Raw genomic sequence first — 25,051 nt, forward strand, 5'->3', positions numbered from 1 at the left:
GAGGGAGGGAGGGAGAGAGGGAGAGAGAGAGAGAGAGAATGACAATTGCGCTTCTGGCCAACCAATTGAGTATAGGAAGGGGAAGTACCATGGTACAAATATGGCTCCAAGACCTGCTTTCCATCATGGCCAGTGAATAGGGAAATTGAGGGAAGGTACCTGCAGACACAGCAGACATCTCAGAACATGCTCTCTGTTCTTAGTTCTCTCTCCTGCCTTCTCCTAGATTGTAAATATCACAAGACAATCTAGGATAGTACCTGGCTCAAAATATTTGAGAAAGAGGAAAAGGAAGACATTGCATCAAACTGTAAACTACATGGTTTCCTAAATTCACTCTGCAAGTTTTTGGGTTTTTTTGTTTTTTGAGACAGAGTCTCGCTCTGCTGCCCAGGCTGGAGTGCAATGGCATAATCTTGGCTCACTGCAACCTCCACCTCCCAGGTTCAAGCAAATCCCCTGCCTCAGCCTCCTGAGTAGCTGGGATTACAGGCACACACAGCTATACCAGTTAATTTTTGTATTTTTAGTAGAGACGGGGTTTCAGCATGTTGGCCAGGCTGGTCTCGAACTCGACCTCATGATCCACCCACCTCGGCTGCCCAAAGTGCTGGGATTACAGGTGTGGGCCACCACACCTGGCCGACTCTGCAAGTATTTAAGTGAATGAATGTCAGTCCCTGAGAATCAGAATTTCTTCTGATTTAACGGCATTAAATCTCCGTTAGGTTTAATCCTGGTCAGCAGCTGTGGGGTGTCCTGGGTTTGGGATCAGTGGGATGAGGAACAAGCAGGTTCTCCAAAGCACCACTCAGGGAGGGGAGGTGTTAACTAGGCCAAAGATGATGGGTGGGGTATATGCCTGGGTTTCAAACAGCTTATGCCAGGCCTAAAAAACGACGCTGAGGAAGAAACTGTGTTAAGCAAATTGATGACACAATGGAGGAGGTCAAAAAGTTTAATATTGCTAAGAAGGTACAAATATTGATCATGCAATATGTTATTGTTATCACACCATCTCCTGCTACACGCCAGCTTTCCTTTACAATGAGATACAAGAGATTTGTGGATCTGACCTAACCCTCCAAATTATAAGGTCCCTGAGAGTGGGCTCATGACATTCATGTTTAATAAATGTGGCATAAAGGTTAATGCAGGCTGCCATGTGACCCAATGCCAGTTTGATGCTGCATTCAAAGAACCATCATTCCAGCATGCAGCACACTTAAAGGCAATTGAAATGTTTACCGCCGTCCCTCAAGACAAACACCAAATAAAAATTATTTTCAAAATGCGTAGCAACACTTCTTAAAATCTTATTTTCCCATCTCTTTCTCTCTCTCTACCACATTCCCAGGAGTTTCCCAGGAGCAAAACTGTCATAAAGACCCAGGAGCAAAATGATTAGTGACTTCACGATATCTGATTCTGATTTAGTTGGTTTAGAGTGGTGTCCGGGCATACGTATTTTTTTTAAATCATTTTGGGCACAGTGGCACACACCTGTAGTCTCAGCTACTCAGGAGGCTGAGGCAGAAGAATCACCTGAGCCCAGGAATTTGAGTCCAGCCTGGGCAACATAGCAAGACCCTGTCTCTGAAAAAAAAGAAAAAAAAAGCAAAAACAAATCTCTCTCAGCTTCAGTCAGGGTTGATAACTAGTTGATCAAAAAATTGTGGTAACCATCCTTCACAATGGACCTTAATATTCCCACCTCCTGGTGTTATTCATTGTGGAATCTGTCTTATCTAGTCCTCAATTGGGTCTGGTATCCAGGCTTCACCTTGAGAGTCTAGTCCCACCTCCTACCCCACATATGGTTTTACACTTACTTTCAAGACTGGCCTAAAAATGTAATATGTATTTGTTTTGACCTTGTTTCCAATGAAACAACTGTTCTAAACATTCATTTAGGATGGTTAGGGAAATTTGAACACTGGCTAAATACTAGAAGATATTTGTTTCAAAATAACCCAGATTGGTAATGAGATGATGGCAGCTGAGGCTGGTGATAGGCACACAGGGCTTCATTATCAAATAGAAACAGGTGGAAAAAACAGAACTTTTCCATAATACAAATATAAGGTAAACACGAAAATGTATTGAGTGCATAAAAAGAATCTATGGTCTCACAGGCATTAGCTTATAATTTGAACATCAAAAATAAAAGTGACGGCCAGGTGCAGTGGCTGATGCCTGTTATCCCAGCACTTTGGGAGACGGAGGTGGGTGGATCACTTGAGCCCAGGAATTTGAGACCAGCCTGAGCAACATAGTGAGACCCCCATCTCTAAAATAAATAAATACAAATAAAAGTGACTAGAATTGATTATAGAACATCAACTCGATTTGAGTCTATAAAGATTACTGGTGGAGGGGGGCAATGGGGAGAAGGAGGTGAAAAGAGCCGGGCGCATTCCTCAGCCCCGGGCTCAAAACAAACAAGCCCAGTACAAACACATCCCATCCTCCCATCCCACCACATATCACCATATATCTCTTAAACTTCCCCCGGGCTCAAAACAAAGAAGCCCAGTACAAACACCACCAGGAAAGTCTCCGATTAGGGGACAGATGAGGGGACAGCCGTTCAAAGTTTTACTGAAAGAGCGGGAACCAAAAGAATTCCTTTGTTCCCCTGTAACTTTCAGGCTATAAAAAGCAAACACTCGCATTGTTCAGGGCCCTCTTGTATGCTGTGGAATGGAGGGACCAGGTTCGAACTTGTAGTAAAGATCCTTGCCGCTTGGCTTTGACTCTGGACTCTGGTGGTCTTCTTTGGGGAACTAACGGTCTGGGCATAACAGAGGAAGAGAATATATTTGTGACCTAGATTATTTTCTTTAGTTTTGAGAGAATCTTCGGGTCTCCTGGGTCTTCTAGCCCAGTATTTATTTTTATTTTTTATTTATTTGTGTATTTATTTTTTTATTTTTTTAGATGGAGTCTCACTCTGCCACCAGACTTCAGTGCAGTGGTGCGATCTCGGGCCACTGCAACTTCCGCCTCCCAGGTTCAATCTATTCTCCTCTCTCAGCCCCCAAGTAGGTGGGACTACAGGTACCTGCCACTTCACCCAGATAATTTTTTTTTTTTTTTTTTTTTTTTTTTGAGACAGAGTCTGGCTCTGCTGCCCAGGCTGGAGTGCAGTGGTGCAATCTCGGCTCACTGCAAGCTCCTCCGCGAGGTTCATGCCATTTTCCTCCCTCAGCCTCCCGAGTAGTTGGGACTACAGGCACCTGCCACCACGCCTGGCTAATTTTTTTGTGTTTTTAGTAAAGACAGGGTTTCATCGTGTTAGCCAGGATGGTCTCGATCTCCTGACCTCGTGATCTGCCCGCGTCGGACTCCCAAAGTGCTGGGAATACAGGCATGAGCCACTGTGCCCAGCCGCACCCAGCTAATTTTTGTATTTTTTGTAGAGATGGTGTTTCACCATGTTGATCCAGGCTGGTCTCAAACTCCTTACCTCAGGTGATCCGCCGGCCTTGACATCCCAAAATACAAGGATTACAGGCATGAGTCACCACACCCTACCTATTTTCCTTAGTTTTCAGAGAACCTTTGTGTCTCCTGGGTGTTCTAGCCCAGTATATCTCAAACTTTGCTGCATCAAGGACCTTGTTGAAATGCAGGTTCTCATCTGGGAGGCTCAGTGGGCCAGCAAATCTGCACTGGTTTAGGAAGCTCACCCTGAGTACCAAGCTTCAGTGAGGATCAGGCAGACCCCTGCCTGCCAACCCCCTCTCAGCTGGGCTTAACTCTGGCTCTCTCCTGCCAGGGTTCCTCCCCTCAAAATAGGAGCTATTTTCAAAAAGTCTCTTGGAAAAAGCCCTGTTTTAAAATTGGGGTGCTCAGGATTGGCCATCTGCTCACCATGGGGTTTTAAGACCTTTGCCCAGAACCCTGCAACCAACTTAGAACTGACATCTTTACTTTTGAAGGCCCCACTCCACACCATATTAAATTCATTAAAATCAACCTCCATTACAGGCATATCTCAGGCATCACGCCCTCAGAACGGAGTTGCAGCTGATCCCTTGACAGTGTTGTAAAGCATTAAACATGCATTCATTTCAGCCTTGCAGTTTGCACATTTAGGAGCCAATTGTCTTAGGTCTAAAGCATTCATGCCGAAGCATTGTTATGGGCCACAGACACTACGCTTCCCAGACTTAATGGCCTCTGCAATGCTCGTTCCTACTGGCCCACTCCTGGGTTCTGGCTGGCTAGCCCGCGCCACCTCACTGCTCCCCCATTCAAGTGTGCCTTAAATGTGTGGTTTCCAAACTCATCTACACTTTAGGGTCACCTGGGATTTTTTTTTTAAATCTTCCAAAATCCAGGCCACACCCAAGAACAATTAAACCTCAACCTCTGGAATGGGACATAGCATCCGTTTTTTGTTTGTTTTGTTTTTGAGACAGGGCCTCGCTCTGTTACCCAGGCTGGAGTGCAGTGGCACAATCATAGCTCACTACAGGCTCCATCTCCTGGGCTCAAGAAACCCTCCCACTTCAACCTCCACGGTAGCTGGGATCACAGGCGGGCACCACCACACCTGCCTAATTTTTAAATTTTTTATAGAGACAGTATCTCCCTATGTTCACCAGGCTAGTCTCAAACTCCTGGGCTCAAGTGATACTCCCGCCTCAGCGTCCCAAACTGCTGGGATTATAGGTATGAGCCACCATGCCCGGACATCAGCATCTGTATTTTTTGAAGCACAGACGAGTTTGGGAACTACCGCGCTAGACTGAGCTCGGATTCCTAGCCCTGTCTGACCGTAGGATTCGGCTGGGCTGCTTCTGAAAATAGAGCTCCCCAGGCTCCTTCCCAGGTGATTCTGATTCATTAGGTCTGGGGTGGACCCCGGAATGTGCATTTTTTATGAGATCCCTCTGGGTGAATCTGGCTAAAGCCAGTTTGGGATCTGAGACCTTGGAGATCATTCCCCAGCTTCCCTCCTAACCCAGTTCCCGGCTTGGCCCACCTCACCCAGGCTGTGTCACGTCTGACTTCGCAGATTACACCTGAGAGGGAAGCCCCAGCCATCACAATGTGAGAACATTTTACAATGACCAGGATATGCCAAATACATTTTAAGACTCATTCAGGATTAGCGTTCACCTTAAACTTGACAGACTCAGAGAACGGGCTGGCCACGTGCTGTGCACAACCCTTAGTGCCCTTCTGTGACTAATATTTGGATAATTGATTGTTGGAAGCTCAGGAAGCCTCTCTCTCTCAGAGGGGTTGAAGTTAACTTCTTTATTTCTGAGGTAGGGAAGAAAATGAGGATGTTCTGCCTTTTGCTAGACTGAATACTGTCCTCCAAAAATTCACATTCACCAGGAATCCCAGAATGTGACCTTATTAGAAAATAGGGGCAGGGCATGGTGGCTCATGCTTGTAATCTTAACACTTTGGGAGGCTGAGGCAGGAGGATCACTTGAGGTCAGGAGTTCGAGACCAGCCTGGCTAGCATGGCAAACCCTGTCTCTATTAAAAACATAAAAATTAGCTAGGCATGGTGGCGTGCACCTGCAATCCCAGCTACTTCAGAGGCTGAGGCTGAAGAATCACTTGAACCCAGGAGGCAGAGTTGAAGCGAGCTGAGATTGTGTCACTGAACTCCAGCCTGGGCAACAGAGCAAGACTCCATCACAAAAAAAAAAAAAGAAAAGAAAATAGGGTCACTGCAGATCTAATTACAAATAGGTCATATTGGAATAGCGTGAACCTTAAATTGAGTAATAATGGCATCCTCATGGGAAGAGAAGAAGAGACAGAGACACACACAGGAGAAGGCCACATGAGAATGAAGGAAGAGAATGGAATGATGTGGCCACAAGCCAAGGAATGCCAGCAACCACCAGAAGCCAGAAGAGGCAAGGAAGGATTCATCCCTAGAGCCTTCAGAGGGAGCACGGCCCTGCCCGTTTCAGACATCAAGCTTCTGGAACTGGAGAGAATGACTTTCTGTTGTCCTGAGCCACCCATTTGGGGAACTTTGTTAGAACAGTCACAGCCAGGTCATGTGCTCCTGGATGCATCTCAGGCATTAATAAGAACTGTCCTGGTCAGTCAGGGTTGCTCACCCCCGTAATCCCAACACTTTGGGAGGCTGAGGTGTATAGATCACCTGAGGTCAGGAGTTTGAGACCAGCCTGACCAACATGGAGAAACCCCATCTCTACTAAAAATACAAAAATTAGCTGGGTGTGGTGTTGTGCACCTGTAATCCCAGCTACTTGGGAGGCTGAGGTAAGAGAATCACTTGAACCCTGGAGGCAGAGGTTGCAGTGAGCTGAGACTGCGCCATTGCCCTCCAGCCTGGGCAACAAGAGCAAAACTCCGTCCTCCCCCCAAAAATAATAAGTACTGTCTTGACTGTGGTCATCAAAAATATTTGATGAAGGGTTAGCTAGAAAGCCTGACCCTTTCACAGACGGACAGAAGGGCCAAAAGAAAATAGATTGTTTGCAGTGGGGTAAGAAGGATAAGAATCCTATGGGGGAAAAAAAAAAAAAAAAAAAAAAAAAAAAACCAGAGGGATTTGTTTAATGAGCGCTGGGGAGAGGCATTTGTTTTCTTGCTTAAAAAAGAAACACAGGTTGGGTGCGGTGGCTAAAGCCTTAATCCCAGCACTCTGGGAGGCCAAGGTGGGTGGATCACCTAAGGTGAGGAGTTCGAGACCAGCCTGGCCAACACTGTGAAACCCCATCTCTACTAAAATGACAAAAACAAAGAAAGAAAGAAATTAGCCAGGCATGGTGGTGAGCGCCTGCAATCCCAGCTACTCGGGTGGCTAAGGCAGAGAATCACTTGAACCTGGGAGGCAGAGGTTGCAGTAAGCCAAGATGGCATCATTGCACTCCAGCCTAGGCAACAAGAGTGAAACTCTGTCTCAACCAAAAAAGAAAGAAAGAAAGAAAGAAAACCATAGTTTTAAGTCCACTCAGTGGAGTTTAAAAATACATTCCCATTGCACAGTGCTTTTGGAATCTTTTCTAAACTTCTGTTGCACATGGTCTAATTTGATCTTCATAGCAACTCCCTGAGATGGATAGGGCAGGCCTTTCTGAACACCTATTTTCTAGTTTGCATTAAAAGAACGGAATTGGCTGGGACCAGTGCCTCATGCCGATAATCCCAACACTTTGTGATACAGAAGGGAAGTGCTCAGAAGGGAAGAATGTGGTCCCTTTAAATGATATGGAAGTGAGGAAGGGAAGTACTGGGTAGAGGAGGGTGTGGTCCCTGGCTAGGGCTCCTCCTCCCCAGGGCCTGTGTCCATGGACCTAGGTGAGGACAGGCATTTTTGTTTTCCTGCCCAGATGTTGCATTTCCCAAGACCACCCTGGCTGCCACACCCCCATTCTGTGCCTATAAAAACCCTGACACCCTAGCAGGCAGACACACAGGCAGCTGGACTTCGAGAGGAGCACATCACCGGAGGAACACAAGGGTGCTGGACGTCAAGAGGAACGCACCAATGGGCACCGACACACCGCAGGCCACTAACTGCAGAACAACGCAGAGTTTGGCTGGGACGTTCGGAGAAGAGTCCGGCCACTCACCCAACTCCAGAGGTAAACCATCTCCCTTCTGGCTCCCCCATCTGCTGAGAGATACTTCCACTCAATAAAACCTTGCACTCTCAAGCCTGTAATCCCAGCACTTTGGGAGGCCGAGGTGGGCAGATCACGAGGTCAGGAGATCCAGACCATCCTGGCTAACACAGTGAATCCCCATCTCTACTAAAAATACAAAAAAATTAGCCAGGCTTGGTGGTGGGTGCCTGTAGTCCCAGCTACTTGGGAGGCTGAGGCAGAAGAATGGCGTGAACCCAGGAGTCGGAGCTTGCAGTGAGCTGAGATCGCACCACTGCCGGTACACCAAGGCAAGAACCCCGGGACAAAGAGAGCCCTCTCTCCTTGCAATAAGGCGGGGGTCTAATTGAGCCGACTAACAGAAGCTACCTACAGACGGCTAAACTAAAACAGCACCCTGTAACACACGCCCACTGGGGCTTCAACTATAAACATTCACCCCTGGACACTGCCAGGAGTCTCCCTGCCTGTCTGCATGCTCTCCTAGAGGTTTGAGCAGTGGGGCACTGAAAAATTAACGACACCCGCATCGCATGCCCTTCGAGGGGGACAACAGAACTTTTCCCATTTCATCTGAGAGGCCAAGGCAGGAGGATCGCTTGAGCCCATGAGTTTGAGACCAGCCTACACAACATAGCAAGACACCATCTCTACAAAAAAAAAAATAAGTAAACCAAAAAAAAAAAGCATTAAAAATTAGCCAGCTGTGGTGGCACACACCTGTAGTCTCAGCTACTCAGGAGGCTGATGTGAAAGGATTGAGTGAGCCCAGGAGATTGAGGCTGCAGTGAGCCAAGATTGAACCACTCCACTCCAGCCTGGGCGACAGAGTGACACGCTGTTTCGATAACAACAAAAAGAATGGAACAAAATAACTTCTCAAATAGCTAGCAGAGGCAGATCTGGTTCTCAAACGCAGGTTTTCCAGGTTTCATTTCTTGTTTCTAGCAGTATTATGGAGAAACATGATCACTAATACATGAAGGAGAGGAGGTTTCAAGTTCTGATGAAAAGATGGTAAAGAGAGGAAATTGTTGACTAGGAGTGACTAGGAATAGGAAGAAAACGCATGACACTACTTAGAGGAAAGAAGAAAAATAAGCATAGAGGTGACTGAGCAGACAGAAAGGACTTGGAAGAAGCGTGTTTGGCCCTGTCTCTAAATTTTTTCCCTTGCATTACTAACTTCCCTGATGACTTTGATGAATCTTCTCTTCCAGGGTACCTAGTGTTCTCTTTCTGTCCACTTCTCCTTTCCCAGGGCCCATACAGTCTGGGAAAGCATGCTCTGCAGGCTTCTCATATCTTTCCTTCCTTAATCCGCCCCTAGCATCTCTACATAACCCATATACACCTGGAGTTCCACATGTCCCAGTCTTTGCACTGCAGTGAATTCAAAGAATGGTAGACTCTAGCTGGGCGCAGGGGCTCACACCTGTAATTCCAGCACTTTGGGAGGCTGAGGCAGGTGGATCACTTGAGCCCAGGAGTTCAAGACCAGGCCTGGCCAACATGGTGAAACCCCATCTCTACTAAAAATACAAAAATTAGCTGGGCTTGGTGGTACATGCCCAGTAGTCCCAGCTTCTGGGGAGGCTGAGGCAGAGGTTGCAGTGAGCTGAGATCGTGCCTCTGCACTCCAGCAGACTGGGCAACAGAGCCCAGTCTCAAAAAAAACACAAAGACAAAACTAAACAAAAAAAAAACCAAAAAACAAAAAATGCGCACACACAAAAAAACAAAGGTAGACTCCAATAGGAAAAATTCACACAAAAGCAACTCAAATAATTATTCAGTGAACCCAGTTCTATCTCAGTTCTTTATTATATATAGAAACTTATTCTGTCCATATTCCCTAGTTTTCTTTTTCTTATCTTTTTTGTTTTGAGACAGGACCTCACTCTGTCACCCAGGCTGGAGTATAGTGGCACAATCATGGCTCACTGCAGCCTCAACCTCCTGGGCTGAAGTAGTTTCCCACCTCAGCCTCCCAAGTAACTGCGACTACAGGTGCATGCCACCATGCTCAGCACCTTTTTGTATTTTTTCTAGAAACGGGGTCTCACTATGTGGGCCAGGCTGGTCTTGAACTCCTGGACTCAAGAAGTCCACCTGCCTCAACCTCCCAAAGTGCCAAGATTACAAGCATGAGCCACTGCATCTGGCTGATTCCTTAGTTTTCTTTTTCTCTTTGCCCATTGCCTGGATTCCATAAGCAGAAGGAAAACCCAGGGGCTGACTTTGTAGGCAAGACTCTTTCCTCTTTAAAACGTAAATTGGCTCAAGTGGTACCAAAACTGAAACATGTTTATAACTTAACATCTTTTCTTCCTACCCCTTCAATCTCTTGAGCAATGAGAAAAGGCACTGGGCTCTTTATTTGTGTAGGGAAAAGAAAGAGAGATCAGACTGTCACTGTATCTATGTAGAAAGGGAAGACATAAGAGACTCCATTTTGAAAAAGATCTATACTTTAAACAATTGCTTTGCAGAGATATTGTTCATTTGTAGCTTTGCCCCAGACACTTTGCCCCAACCACTTTGACCCAACTTGGAGTTCACAAAAACATGTGTTGTATAAAATCAAGGTTTAAGGGATCTAGGGCTGTGCAGGACATGCCTTGTTAACCAAATGTTTACAAGCAGTATACTTGGTAAAAGTCATTGCCATTCTCTAGTCTCAATAAACCAGGGGCACAATACACTGTGGAAAGCCGCAGGGACCTCTGCCCTTGAAAGCAGGGTATTGTTCAAGGTTTCTCCCCATGTGATAATCTGAAATATGGCCTCGCGGGATGAGAAAGACCTGACTGTCCCCCAGCCCGATACCCATAAAAGGTCTGTGGTGAGGTGAGTTAGGAAAAGAGGAAAGCCTCTTGCAGTTGAGATGGAGGAAGGCCACTGTCTCCTGCCTGCCCGTGGGAACTCAAAGTCTCGGTGTAAAACCCGATTGTACATTTGTTCAACTCTGAGATAGGAGAAAAGCTGCCCAGTGATGGGAGGCGAGACATGTTTGCAGCAATGCTGCCTTGTTATTCTTTACTCCACTGAGATTTTTGGGTGGAGAGAAACATAAATCTGGCTTATGTACATGTCCAGTCATAGTACCTTCCCTTAAACTTAATTATGATATAGATTCTTTTGCTCACATGCTTTTTGTTGACCTCCTTATTATCACCCTGTTCTCCTAGTATATTCCTTTTTGCTGAAATAATGAAAATCATAATCAATAAAAACTGAGGGAACTCAGAGGCCGGTGCCTGTGCATGTCCTTGGTGTGCTTAATGCCGGTCCCCTGGACCCACTGCTGTTTCTCTATACTTTGTCTCTGTGTCTTATTTCTTTTCTCCGTCTCTCATCCCACCTGACTAGAAATACCCACAGGTGTGGAGGGGCAGACCACCCCTTCATCTGGAGCCCAGCGTGGGGCCCTTCTCTAGGGTGAAGGTACGCTAAGAACGTGAGCATTGAGGACAGCGGACGAGAGATTCCCCAGTACGTCCACAGTCAGCCTTGCGGTTAGCTTGTGCGCTGGGAGGAATCCAGGGTAACAATGAGGCAAACTGAAAGTAAATATGCTTCTTATCTCAGCTTCATTAAAATTCTCTTAAGAAGACGTAGAGTTAAAGCTTCTACAGAAAATCTAGTTACGCTATTTCAAACAATAGAACAATTCCACCCATGGTTTCCAGAAAAGGGAACTTTAGATTTGAAAGATTGGGAAAAAATTGGCAAAGAACTAAAACAAGCAATTAGGGAAGGTAAAATCATCCCACTTACAGTATGGAATGATTGGGCCACTATTAAAGCAACTTTAGAACCATTTCAAATAGAAGAAGATAGCGTTTCAGTCTTTCATGCCCCTGAAAGCTGTGTAATAGATTGTGAAGAAGAGGCAGAAACAGAGTTTAAGAAAGGAATGGAAAGTTCACATTGTAAAAATGCAGTAGAGCCTGTACTGGCTTGGTCAATGCAGAATGTTGACTATAATCAATTACAGGAGGTAATATATCCTGAATCATCAAAATTGGGGGAAGGAGGTCCAGAATTATTTGGGCCATCAGAGTTTAGACCACGATGGCCACCAACTCTTTCTCCCGCGGTTCAGATGCCTGTGATGTCACAATCTCAAATGCCAATCCAGGCACAGTATCCGCAATACCAGCCAGTAGAAAATAAAACCCGACCATCGGTAGTTTATCACCACCAGCCGCCAGCCGAATTTCACTATCCGCCGTCTCCAGAGGTTCAGTATGGATCTCAGGCAGTGCGTCCTGTGCCAAACAGCAAGGCACTATATCAACAACCCACGGCGATGGCGTTTGATCTTACAGTACCACCTAGTGGACAAGAATGTGCACTGCATGAGACCACTGCTACAACCAGAAAACAGAGAGATCTTGAGGCATGGCAATATCCGGTAATGTTACAACCGATGACGGCAGGGAAAGGGAGTCACGCAGGAGCGTCTGTCTGAACTGAGACTAGATATGAATCTCTCACCATAAAAATTTTAAAAGATATGAAGGAAGGAGTTAAACAATATGGACTTAACTCTCCTTATATGAGAACATTATTAGATTCCATTGCTCGTTGAAATAGACTTATTCCTTATAATTGGGAAAATTTGGCTAAATCTTCCCTTTCACCCTCTCCGTAACTACAGTTTAAAACCTGGTGGATTGATGGGGTACAAGAACAGGTACGAAAAAATCAGGCTACTAATCCTGTTGCTTATATAGATGCAGACCAATTGCTAGGAACAGGTCCAAATTGGGGCACTATTAACCAACAATCAGTAATGAAAATGAGGCTATTGAACAACTAAGAGCTATTTGCCTCAGGGCCTGGGAAAAGATTCAGAACCCAGGAACCTCATGCCCTTCTTTTAGTTTAATCAGACAAGGCTCTAAAGAGCCATATCCAGACTTTGTGGCAAGGTTGCAAGATGCAGCTCAAAAATCCATTGCATGTAACGCCCGAAAAGTTATTGTAGAAATAATGGCTTATCCAAACGCAAATCCAGAGTGTCAATCAGCCATAAAGCCATTAAGAGGAAAGGTTTCAGCAGGAGTTGATGTAATTACAGAATATGTGAAGGCTTGTGATGGGACTGGAGGAGCTATGCATAAGGCAATGCTATTGGCTCAAGCAATTACAGGGGTTGCTTTAGGAGGACAAGTTAAAACATTTGGGGGAAAATGTTATAATTGTGGTCAAATCGGTCATCTAAAAAAGAATTGCCCAGGCTTAAATAAACAGAGCAAAAAAAAAAAAAAAAAAGAGCCACCTGGCCTGTGTCCAAGATGTGGAAAAGGAAAACATCGGGCTAAGGCATGTCGTTCTAAATTTGATAAAAATGGACAACCCTTGTCGGGAAACGGCAAGAGGGGCCAGCCCCAGGCCCCGCAACAAAGTGGGGCATTCCCGATTCAGCCATTTGTTCCTCAGGATTTTCAGGGACAACCCCCAGAGTAAATACCACCATTTCAGGGAATCAGCCAATTAGAATACGACAATTATCCCCTGCCACAGCAGGCAGTGCTGAAGTAGATTTATGTTCTACTCAAATGATTTCTTTACTCCGTGGAGAGCCCACGCAAAAGATTCCTAAAGGGGTATATGACCTGCTGCCACAAGGGATGGTAGGCCTTATTTTAGGAAGATCTAGTCTAAATTTGAAAGGAGTTCAAATTCATACTGGGGTAATTGACTCAGATTATAAAGGGGAAATTCAGTTAGTGATCAGCTCTACCGTTCCCTGGAGTGCCAATCCAGGTGATAGAATTGCTCAATTACTGCTCTTGCCTTATATTAAAATTGGGGATAGCAAAACAGAAAGAACAGGAGGGTTTGGAAGTACCAACACTGCTGGAAAAGCTGTTTATTGGGCTAGTCAGCTCTCAGAGAATAGACCTGCGTGTACAGTTACTATTCAGGGAAAACAGTTTGAAGGATTAGTGGATACTGGGGCTGATGTTTCTATCATTGCCTTAAATCAATGGCAAAAAAATCGGCCTAAACAAAAGCCTTTTACAGGACTTGTTGGTGTGGGCACTGCCTCAGAAGTGTATCAAAGTGCCAGGATTTTACATTGTCTAGGACCTGATAATTAAGAGAGTACATTTCAGCCTATGATTACTTCTATTCCAATTAATTTATGGGGCCGAGACTTATTCGAACAGTGGCATGCAGAGATTACTATTCCAATCTCTCTATACAGCCCCACGAGTCAAAAAATCATGACTAAAATGGGATATCTCCCTGGCAAAGGACTAGGGAAAAATGGAGAAGGCATTAAAGTTCCATTTGAGGCTAAGGGAAATCCAGAAAGAAAAGGACTAGGGTATCCTTTTTAGGGGTGGCCACTGTAGAGCCTCCAAAACCCATTTCATTAACTTGGAAAACAGAAAAGCCTGTATGGGTAAATCAGTGGCCACTACCAAAACAAAAGCTGGAGGCCTTACACTTATTGGCAAAATAACAATTAGAAAAGGGACATATTGAGCATTCATTTTCGCCTTGGAATTCTCCTATGTTTGTAATTCAGAAAAAAATCAGGCAGATGGCACATGCTAACTGAATTAAGAGCTGTTAATGCAGTAATTAAACCCATGGGGCCTCTCCAACCTGGGCTGCCCTCTCCAGCCATGATCCCCGAAGATTGGCCTTTAATTATAATTGATCTGAAGGATTGCTTTTTTACCATTCCTCTGGCAAAACAGGATTTTGAAAAATTGGCTTTCACTTTACCAGACATAAATAATAAAGAACCAGCCACTAGATTTCAGTGGAAAGTGTTGCCTCAGGGAATGCTTAATAGTCCAATTATTTGTCAGACTTTTGTAGCTCAAGTTCTTCAACCAGTTAGAGACAAGTTTTCAGACTGTTATGTCATTCATTATGTTGATGATATTTTGTGTGCTGCAGAAACAAGAGACAAATTAATTCACTGTTACACATTTCTGCAGACAGAGGTTGCAAACGCAGGCCTGACAATAGCATCTGATAAGATTAAGACCTCCACTCCTTTTCATTATTTGGGAATGCAGGTAGAGGAGAGAAAAATTGAACCACAAAAAGTAGAAATAAGAAAAGACACATTAAGAACATTAAATGACTTCCAAAATTGCTAGGAGATATTAATTGGATTCAGCCAACTCTTGGCATCCCTACTTATGCCATGTCAAATTTGTTCTCTATCTTAAGAGGGGATCCAGACTTAAATAGTAAAAGAATATTAACTCCAGAGGCAACTAAAGAAATAGAATTAGTTGAAGAAAAATTTCAGTCAGCAAAAGTAAATAGAATAGATCACTTAGCCCCACTCCAACTTTTAATTTTTGCTACTGCACATTCTCCAACAGGCATTATTGTTCAAAATACAGATCTTGTGGAGTGGTCATTCCTTCCTCACAGTACAGTTAAGACTTTTACATTGTACTTAGATCAAATGGCTACATTAATTGGTCAGGCAAGACTATGAATAGTAAAATTGTGTGGAAATGACCCAGATAAAAATCATTGTTTCTTTAAACAAGGAACAGGTTACACAAGTCTTTATCAATTCTGGTGCAGGGCAGATTGGTCTTGCTGATTTTGTGGGAATTATTGATAATCATTACCCAAAAGCAAAAATCTTCCAGTTTTTGAAATTGACAACTTGGATTTTACCTAAAATTACAGAGAAAAACCTCTATAAAATGCTCTGACGGTGTTTACTGATGGTTCCAGCAATGGAAAAGTGGCTTACACTGGGCCAAAAGAACAAGTCATTGAAACTCAATATCACTCAGCTCAAAGAACAGAATTGGTTGCTGTCATTTCAGTGTTACAAGATTTTAATCAGCCTATTAACATTGTTTCAGATTCTGCATATGTAGTACAGGCTACAAAGGATGTTGAGACAGCCCTAATCAAATATAGTATGGATGATCAGTTAAATCAGCTGTTTAAATTGTTACAACAAGCTAAGAAAAAGAAATTTCCCATTTTATATTGCTCACATCCGAGCACATACTAATTTACCAGGGCCTTTAACTAAGGCAAATGAACAAGCTGACTTGCTAGTATCATCTGCCTTCATGGAAGCACAAGAACTTCAGGCCCTGACTCATGTAAATGCAACAGGATTAAAAAACAAATTTGATATCACATGGAAACAACCAAAAAATGTTGTACAACATTGTGCTCAGTGTCAAGTCTTACACCTACCCGCTCAAGAGGCAGCAGTTAATCCTAGAGGTTTATGTCCTGATGCATTATGGCAAATGGACGTCACACATGTACCTTCATTTGGAAAATTGTCATTTGTCCATGCGACAGTTGATACTTATTCACATTTCATATGGGCAACCTGCCAGACAGGAGAAAGTACTTCCCATGTTAAAAGACATTTATTATCTTGTTTTGCAGTCATGGGAGTTTCAGAAAAAATTGAAACAGATAATGGGCCAGGATACTGTAGTAAAGCATTTTGAAAATCCTTAAATCAGTGGAAAATTACACATACAACAGGAATCCCTAATTTCCAAGGACAGGCCATAATTGAAAGAACTAATAGAACACTCAAAGCTCAATTGGTTAAACAAAAAAAGGAAAAAGTAAGGAGTATAACACTCCCCAGATGCAACTTAATCTAGCACTCTATACTTTAAATTTTTTAAATATATATAGAAATCAGACCACTACTTCTGCAGAACAACATTTTACTGGTAAAAAAGAACAGCCCACATGAGGGAAAACTGATTTGGTGGAAAGACAACAAAAATAAAACATGGGAAATAGGTAAGGTGATAACATGGGGGGGAGGTTTTGCTTGTGTTTCACCAGGAGAAAATCAGCTTCCTCTTTGGGTACCCACTAGACATTTGAAGTTCTACAATGAACCCATCAGAGGTGCAAGGGAAGGCTCCTCCGCAGAGACAGAGAACACGCAATCGAACATCATCGACTCGCAGGGTGAACAAAATGGTGATATCAGAAGAACAGATGAAGTTGCCATCCACCAAGAAAGTGGGGCTGCCGACCTGGGCCCAGCTAAAGAAGCTGACACAGTTAGCTGAAAAAAGCCTGGAAAACACAAGGGTAACACAAACTCCAGAGAATATGCTGCTTGCAGCTTTAATGATTGTATCAACGGTGGTAAGTCTCCCTATGTCTTCAGGAGCGGCTACAGCTAACTATACTTACTGGGCCTATGTGCCTTTCCCACCCTTAATTCGAGCAGTCACTTGGATAGATAATCCTATTGAAGTATATGTTAATAACAGTGCATGGGTACCAGGCCCCACAGATGACCGTGGCCCTGCCCAACCTGAAGAAGAAGGAATGATGATAAACATTTCCATTGGGTATCATTATCCTCCTATTTGCCTGGGAAAAGCACCAGGATGCTTAATGCCTACAAACCAAAATTGGTTGGTAGAAGTACCTACTGTCAGGGCCACCAGTAAATTTACTTATCGTATGATAAGTGGAATGTCACTCGGGTCACAAATGAATAATTTACAGAATTCTTCCTATCAAAGATCATTAAAATTTAGGCCTAAAGGGAAACCATGCCCCAAGGAAATTCCAAAAGAATCAAAAGACCCAGAAGTCTTAGTCTGGGAAGAATGTGTGGCTGATACTGCAGTGGTACTACAAAACAATAAATTTGGAACTATTATAGACTAGGCCCCTCGAGGCCAATTATATGATGACTGTATGGGCCAGATCCACTCATGTTCACAGGCTCCATCTGTCTGGCCCACTAATCTGGCCTATGATAGTGATTTAACTAAAAGGCTAGACCAGGTTTATAGAAGGCTAGAATTACCCTATCCATGGAAATGGGGTGAAAAGAGGATTTCATCACCCTGACCAAAGTTAGTTAGTCCTGTTGTTGGTCCTGAACACCCAGAATTATGGAAGCTCACTGTGGCCTCGTACAACATTAGAATTTGGTCTGGAAATCAAGTTATGGGAACAAGAAGTCATAAGCCATATTATACTATTAACCTAAATTACAATCTGAAAATTCCTTTGCAAAGTTGTGTAAAACCCCCTTATATGCTAGCTGTAGGAAACATAGCTATTAAGCCAGATTCCCAAACTACAACCAGTGAAAATTGTAGATTGTTTACATGCATTGATTCAACTTTTGATTGGCAGAATGGTATTCTGTTAGTAAGGGCAAGAAAAGACGTGTGGATCCCTGTGTCCAAGGATCGACCGTGGGAGGCTTCTCCATCTGTACATATCTTAAGTATTAAAAGGAGTTCTAACTAGATCTAAAAGATTCATTTTTACTTTCATTGCAGTGATTATGGGTCTTATTGCAGTCACAGCTACTGCTGCGCCTGCTGGAATTGCTTTACACTCCTCTGTTCAAACTGCAGAATGTGTGAATAATTGGCAAAACAATTCCTCAAAATTGTGGAATTGTGAGACTCAAACAGATCAAAAATTGGCAAATCAAATTAATGATCTTAGACAAACTGTTATTTGGATGGGAGATAGGCTCATGAGCTTGGAATATCTTTTTCAGTTACAGTGTGACTGGAATACGTCAGATTTTTGTATTACACCTCGAGCTTATAATGAATCTGAACATCACTGGGAGATGGTTAGACGTCATCTACAAGGAAGAGAAGATAATCTTACCTTACACATTTCTAAATTGAAAGAACAAATTTTTGAAACATCAAAAGCCCAGTTAAATCTGGTGTCAGAAATGGAGGCAATGGTAAAAGCTGTTGATAGTTTCACAAATCTTAACCCTGTCACTTGGGTTAAAACCACTGGAAATTCCACTATTGCAAATTTTGTATTAATTCTTGTATGTCTGTCCTCTCTATTGTTAGTCTACAGGTGTATCCAGCAGCTCCGGAGAGACAGTGACCAGCGAGAAGGGGCCATGATGACCATGGCGGTTTTGTCAAAAAGAAAAGGGGGAAATGTAGGGAAAAGAGAGAGATCAGGTTGTCACTGTGTCTATGTAGAAAGGGAAGACATAAGAGACTCCATTTTGAAAAAGACCTGTACTTTAACAATTGCTTTGCTGAGACGTTGTTCATTTGTATCTTTGCCCCAGCCACTTTGACCCAACTTGGAGTTCACAAAAACATGTGTTGTATAAAATCGAGGTTTAAGGGATCTAGAGCTGTGCAGGACGTGCCTTGTTAATCAAATGTTTACAAGCAGTATACTTGGTAAAAGTCATTGCCATTCTCTAGTCTCAATAAACCAGGGGCACAATGCACCGGGGAAAGCTGCAGGGAGCCCTGCCCTTGAAAGCAGGGCATTGTCCAAGGTTTCTCCCCATGTGATAGTCTGAAATATGGCCTCGTGGGATGAGAAAGACCTGACTGTCCCCCAGCCTGACACCCGTAAAGGGTCTGTGCTGAGGTGGATTAGTAAAAGAGGAAAGCCTCTTGCAGTTGAGATGGAGGAAGGCCACTGTCTCCTGCTTCCCCTGGGAACTGAATGTCTTGGTGTAAAACCTGATTGTACATTTGTTCACCTCTGAGCTAGGAGAAAAGCTGCCCTGTGGCGGGAGGTGAGACATGTTTGCAGTAATGCTGCCTTGTTATTCTTTACTCCGCTGAGATGTTTGGGTGGAGAGAAACATAAATCTGGCCTACGTGTACGTCCAGTCATAGTACCTTCCCTTGAACTTAATTATGATATAGATTCCTTTGCTCACATGTTTTTTGTTGACCTTCTCCTTATTATCACCCTGCTCTCCTATTACATTCCTTTTTGCTGAAATAATGAAAATCATAATCAATAAAAACTGAGAGAACTCAGAGGCCAGTGCCCGTGCAGGTCCTGGTGTGCTGAGTGCCAGTCCCCTGGACCCTCTGTTGTTTCCCTATACTTTGTCTCTATGTCTTATTTCTTTTCTCCGTCTCTCATCCCACCCGACTAGAAATACCCACAGGTGTGGAGGGGCAGGCCACCCCTTCAATTTGGTGACACATAGCCTGTGGCCTCAAAGAACACTGACACCCCGGTAACATCCATTCGAAGAGCTTCTCCGTACCTCCCCTCCTTTATCCCGAAGGTCTCTGGGTCAGAGATCACTGAGTCATTCACAACATGATGTTTAACACCGAGATGCTCTGGAATTGCTCCGTCAAGACGACTCAGAAGAAGACCCAGTGCTGAGACAATCGTGTTCTCTCTCTCTCTGGATCACCGCCCAGAGACAAGGACTGCCAGAGACCCTGGCTTCCCCGGCTGCTGCCTCCCATTCCTGCGCCTGTGGGATGAGAGTTCAAAGCTGTGTGATCTTGACCAAGTTACTTACCCTCTCTAAGCATGTTTCCCTAAATGTGAAATAGGATGATGGTGATGTGTTTATTTCACAGATTTGATAGAAGGATTAAATGAGAGATGCATCAAAAGCAGTGGGCACAGGTTCAATGCTCAGTGAGCTTTCTCTTTTCTTATCAATAGACAGGTCTCCATGAGGACAGAGACTGGCTTCATCTCGACTGTAGCGTCAGGGCTGGCCACTGTGTCTGCACCCAGCAGGACTTCAGTAAATATCTGTTTAGACACTAACCACAGACTTAGGCATAAAAGCCCTTTGGAAGAAAGTTGACCATTTCATGCACCTTCAGACTATGAAGAGCAATGATGACAACTTCAGCTCGAGAGGGTCTCAGTGCCCATTCATCACCACTATGAAAAGGCAGAAACCAGAGCTGTGTGTTTAACTCCCAGCCCCAAAACCTGTTGGCTTTGCTTTATCACTATGAGCTTCCAATGCCATCCCTTTAGAATGGGACCTCTCTCTTCTTCCCCAAGGCACCAGCCTTCACCCCAGACCTCTCCTTATTAGCTGGTTCCTCCTGTCTGTACTCTGAGCCCATGCTGTGCTCGTCAGATAGCAACATGGGAGAATACAACAGCCCAGAATGCAGGCTGCAGAGTTAGATCCCCAGAACAGGATCTCAGCCGGCTCCATCCTTCCTCAGCTGGGCGACTGTGGCTATTGGCTTCCTCTCTGTGCCTCAGTTGCTCCATCTGTGAAATGACGATTGTCATAGTCCCTGCTTCAAAGAGTCACTGGGAGGATTAACTGAGAAAATGCAGGGAAGGTGCTTGGAACTAAATGCTCAAAAAAAGTCCATCTGGCCAGGCACGGTGTCTCACGCCTGTAATCCCAGCACTTCGGGAGACCGAGGCAGGTGGATCACTTGAGGTCAGCAATTCAAGACCAGCCTGGTCAACATGGCAAAACCCCGACTCTACTAAAAATACAAAAATTAGCCAGGCATGGTGGCAGGCACCTGTAATCCCAACTACTTGGGAGGCTGAGGCATGAGAATCTCTTGAACCTGGGAGGCAGAGGTTGCAGTGAGCCGAGATGGTGCCACTGCACTCCAGCATGGGCAAGAAGAGCAAAACTCTGTCTCAAAAAAGAAAAAAAGTCCATCATTCTTATTAATGGAGGACAAATCATCTCAGTGCCTCTTTGGCTGATCAGTACCCTCAAAGCTAGTGTTATCCAATAGACCAGAGGTCCCCATCCCCCAGACCACAGACCAGTAGCGGTCTGTGGCCTGTTAAGAACTGGGCTGCACAGAAGGAGGTGAGCAGTGAGCTAATGAGTGAAGCTTCTTCTGTATTTACAGCTGCTCCTCACCGCTAGCGTTACCACCTGAGCTCTGTCTCCTGTCAGATCAGCAGTGGCATTAGATTCTGATAGGAGCACCAATCCTATTGTGATCTGCATGTGCAAGGGATCTAGGTTGTGTGCTCCTTATGAGAATCTAACGCCTGATGATCTGTCACTGTCTCCCACCACCCGGAGATGGGATTATCTAGTTGCAGGAAAACAAGCTCAGGGCTCCCACTGATTCTACATTATGGTGAGTTGTATAATGATTTCATTATATACTATAATGTTCATAACAATAGAAATAAAGTATACAATAAATGTAATGCACTTGAATCATACTGAAACTTCCCCCAAAAAATACATGGAAACTGGTCCTTGGTGCTAAAAAAAATTGGGGACAACTGCAATAGACTATTCAGTCACGGTCCAATCAAACATTCTGCAATGGCGGGCTTGCTCTACTCTGCAATGTCCAACATGGGAGCTGCTAGCCACCCACATGGGCTGTTGAGCCCTTGAAATGTGGCTGGTGAGAATGAAGAACTGAATTTTCAATTTTCTCTTAACTAATTTTTTTTTTTTTTTTTTTGAGACAGAGTCTCACTCTATCCTCCAGGCTGGAGTGCAGTGGTGCAATCTCGTCTCACTGCAACCTCCATCTCCCGGGTTCAAGCAATTCTTCTGCCTGAGCCTCCTGAGTAGCCAGGATTACAGGAACCCGCCATCATGCCCGGCTAATTTTTGTATTTTTGTAGAGACGAGATTTCACCATGTTGGCCAGGCTGATCTTGAACGCCTGACCTCAGGTGATCTGCCCAACTTGGCCTCCCAAAATGCTGGGATTACAGGTGTGTCACCATCCCCGCCCTTAATTCATTTCTAAATCACAAAATCTAAACAACAAGTGGCTAGGAGCTACCATAGTGTACAAGGCAGCTGTAGAATCACAGGAAATTGTCAATGACCCTGTCCTGCTTCAAGCTGACTTTTCCCCCTCATGGTGACACTCTAGATTCTTTCCTCTCATATTTTTTAGACTTTCAGGATTAGACCATGAAAATAAGTTCTGTCCTTCCAAGAAAATAACGTTCATTACACTTACTGTATACCAGGCTGATTTCAGGGCTTTACATGTATTAATTTACAACAACTCTGAGGCAGGAGCTGTGATTATGCCCATTTAACAGATGACAAAACTGAGGCACAAAGCAGTGCTGGAACTTCTCAAAGTCACACAGGTAGCAGGAGGCAGAGCTCGGATTTGAACTCACTTTGGGTTCAGCAACTCACAGCTCTCATCTATGACATAATATTACTTCTGTGGTCAAAACACTTAGACCTGGATTTCACAGGAATCTTGTGCTTGCCTGGCTGCTAGGGAGGTTTTCCTCATCTTCCTTATCTCACGGTTCAAAACCCAGGGCCTCCATGCTCTTGTTATGGTGGCCGTTCACTGGCAGGAGGCTTCTGGGAAAGTTCTTCTTTTCTGTCATTTTTCTTATTCCTGTTTTTTTTTGTCTCATTGGTGTTTATCTGCAGAACTTTGTTTCCTTCTGCTCAATTCATAATCAGAGTGCTTTTCCTCCTGGCTCAATTCATAAGTATTTGTGCAAAAAGAGGTTGGCGCAGAGCCAGGTGACTGACGACACCCGGCTCGTCTGGCAAGTGGATATCAAATTGTTGTATCTCATTCTGCCATTCACAGCTCCTGCTATGGGGCTGGGTCATCTGCCAGCTCTCCAAGGAGCTGGCGGGAAACCGCTGCAATCAGAGCGAACCCACGGCCCGGGTGAGCTCGCCTCCGCACAGCACTCCAGCTGGCCCCCAGTGCCTTTTGGGGACACATCTCCATTGCCAGGCAGGGCTGTGGGAGGGCCGCCTGCCTCCTGTCCATCACAGGGAAAACCTACCCTTATCCCACGTCCCTTCCAGGCAGCCTGTGTGGAGATTGCTGCGTTCACCTTTAATATGGCTAAAATGTTTTCCTTCAATGACAGCAATGCTGCCAGAACCCATCAAGACACCCAGGAACTGATGTCCCTTGGCAGATGATGCTGGAAAGATGGGATTCCCGGCAGCCTTTGCATCTGTTGCTCACAGCCCACGAGCATCTCCACCGTCCAGCAGGTCAGGGCACGGTCTCTCTCTCTCTCTCTCTCTCTCTCTCTCACACGGTCCTCTCACGGTCTCTCTCACGGTCTCTCTCACAGTCTCTCTCTCTTACGGTCAGGGCAGAAAGAGAGAGAGTCCATCTGGGGCAGACTCGGATTTTAAATGAGTGTCCCTGATAATTTAACATGATCGATGGCTCACGTATTTCACCAAGTTCAGGAGTCCCAGTTCTCAGAGAGAAGCAGCCAGCCATGACTGTAAGACCTGAGCAAACCGTACAAATCAGACAGCAGGTCTCACCCCTCCCCAGAGAGCTCCAGAGAGTATCAAAGAGTGAAACAGCAGAGGGATGGTCTGGGTGGGGTCATCGTGGCTGGCAAGGGTCTGTGACAGCACCTTGTTAGGCTACTCCCAAGAGGAAATTTGGAGAGAGGGTGGGAGGGCAGCTCTCAGTGCAAGCTATGTCTCCTGGAAAGTAACTTCCAAACTTTGGAGGATTGTGAGCAAGATGGAACCAGCAACTTCTACCTAAAAGAATGTTCATAGCAAGATAACTCATCCTAATATTGGTCCAAGCTAGGTCTTTATTGTGCATCATAAGGCTCTGAGAATAACAATGTAACCTCCAAAAGGGCTGCGGGCTTTGAGGAATCTCAGGCAACTCACTTCCTTCTGCTCAGTGACTCCCCCGGAGCACAGTAAGGCAAGGAAACACTTAGAGCCAAGCTTGAGTTCTGAATTTCAAATACAGGGAGTCCATCTCTTTCTACCCAATTGTTCCCTAGATGAGTAACTAATTCCTTCCCCTTAACTGCACATACTTCCTTCCAAAGCACAAGAGTGATGGGCTGTCCATGAGCCTCCCCAAAATATGTGCACCTTGTGACATAAATTCTGTCACCGAAAGAGACCAGACAAAATGTAAAACCAAAGTGGAGGCTTTCCTTGAATTATAGCTTCTAAAGAGTTTTGGACCCTCTACAAAACCCAAGAGTTAGGAATTGCCTGTAAGAAGCACCAGCTCTTGTTTTAAAGAGGCAATTTAAGAATAATAGCCGTGCTGATGCCACACTACGCTAAGGGAGAATAATGAACCTAATAAAACTAGCGATTTTTCAATTGCTTTTGCTGCTGGAAACACTGATTATGCTAATTAAAGGGTAGAATAGTAAATAGCCACTCTTTTGCATCCAATTAAGTGTTCAAATTATTTCTCAGAAGTATTTGTTGAAAATAGAACTTCTGATAATCATGGGTCCCAAATAAACAGAGTCAAGTGTGGTGTGGTTCATGTGTGTGTGCACACATGTGTGTTTCTGGAGCTCATTTTATGGAGATCCCGCATAGCTCCCCAAATTCCTATCAGACCAAATAAGAAAAATCACAGTTTCCTAAGACTACAGTTTGGGATATCTTTGGAAAAGGTGTGTATTGAGAATACAGCATATGGAAACTATTTCACGTTGGCAATATCTGTGATTTAACATTGCAAACATTAGAAATACAACTGGTTCTTCAGAGCCACCTAAGTCCCTCATAATGACAATATTAGCTTCTTCTAAATAATAAATTAGCCGGTCAAACTATGGTCTACAGCATGTTAGAAGTTTCATCCTTCTAGTCAATGTCACATTTCAAGGCAAAGTCGAATTATATGTACGTTAAAAAAAGTGCTGTCACTGAAAATTGAGAATTATGTCTAATGCCA

General features: G+C 44.4%; 1 protein-coding gene and 1 pseudogene across 31 annotated transcripts in view; one reads left to right on the forward strand and one right to left on the reverse strand.

The window, feature by feature from the left end:
* Nucleotides 1–25,051, reverse strand: part of LOC117977895 (uncharacterized) — a 196,460-nt gene that overhangs the window by 90,173 nt on the left and 81,236 nt on the right. For 4 of the 31 annotated variants that reach the window (XR_008623066.2, XR_010113088.1, XR_010113085.1 and 1 more), the window contains exon 4: nucleotides 19,645–19,863. The exons of 23 other annotated variants lie outside the window; for them this stretch is intronic. The gene's annotated coding sequence lies outside the window, so the exon portion shown is untranslated. Of the gene's footprint in view, nucleotides 1–940; nucleotides 1,597–15,830; nucleotides 15,973–19,644; nucleotides 19,864–23,434; nucleotides 23,872–25,051 lie in introns of those variants that run through there. 4 more of the 31 variants (XR_008623065.2, XR_008623072.2, XR_010113086.1 and 1 more) reach the window with 3 other exon arrangements.
* On the forward strand, nucleotides 16,316–18,601 carry LOC129395880 (endogenous retrovirus group K member 6 Env polyprotein-like; annotated as a pseudogene).

Source organism: Pan paniscus, chromosome 7 (assembly GCF_029289425.2).
Source record: "Pan paniscus chromosome 7, NHGRI_mPanPan1-v2.0_pri, whole genome shotgun sequence".
Lineage (NCBI taxonomy): Eukaryota > Metazoa > Chordata > Mammalia > Primates > Hominidae > Pan > Pan paniscus.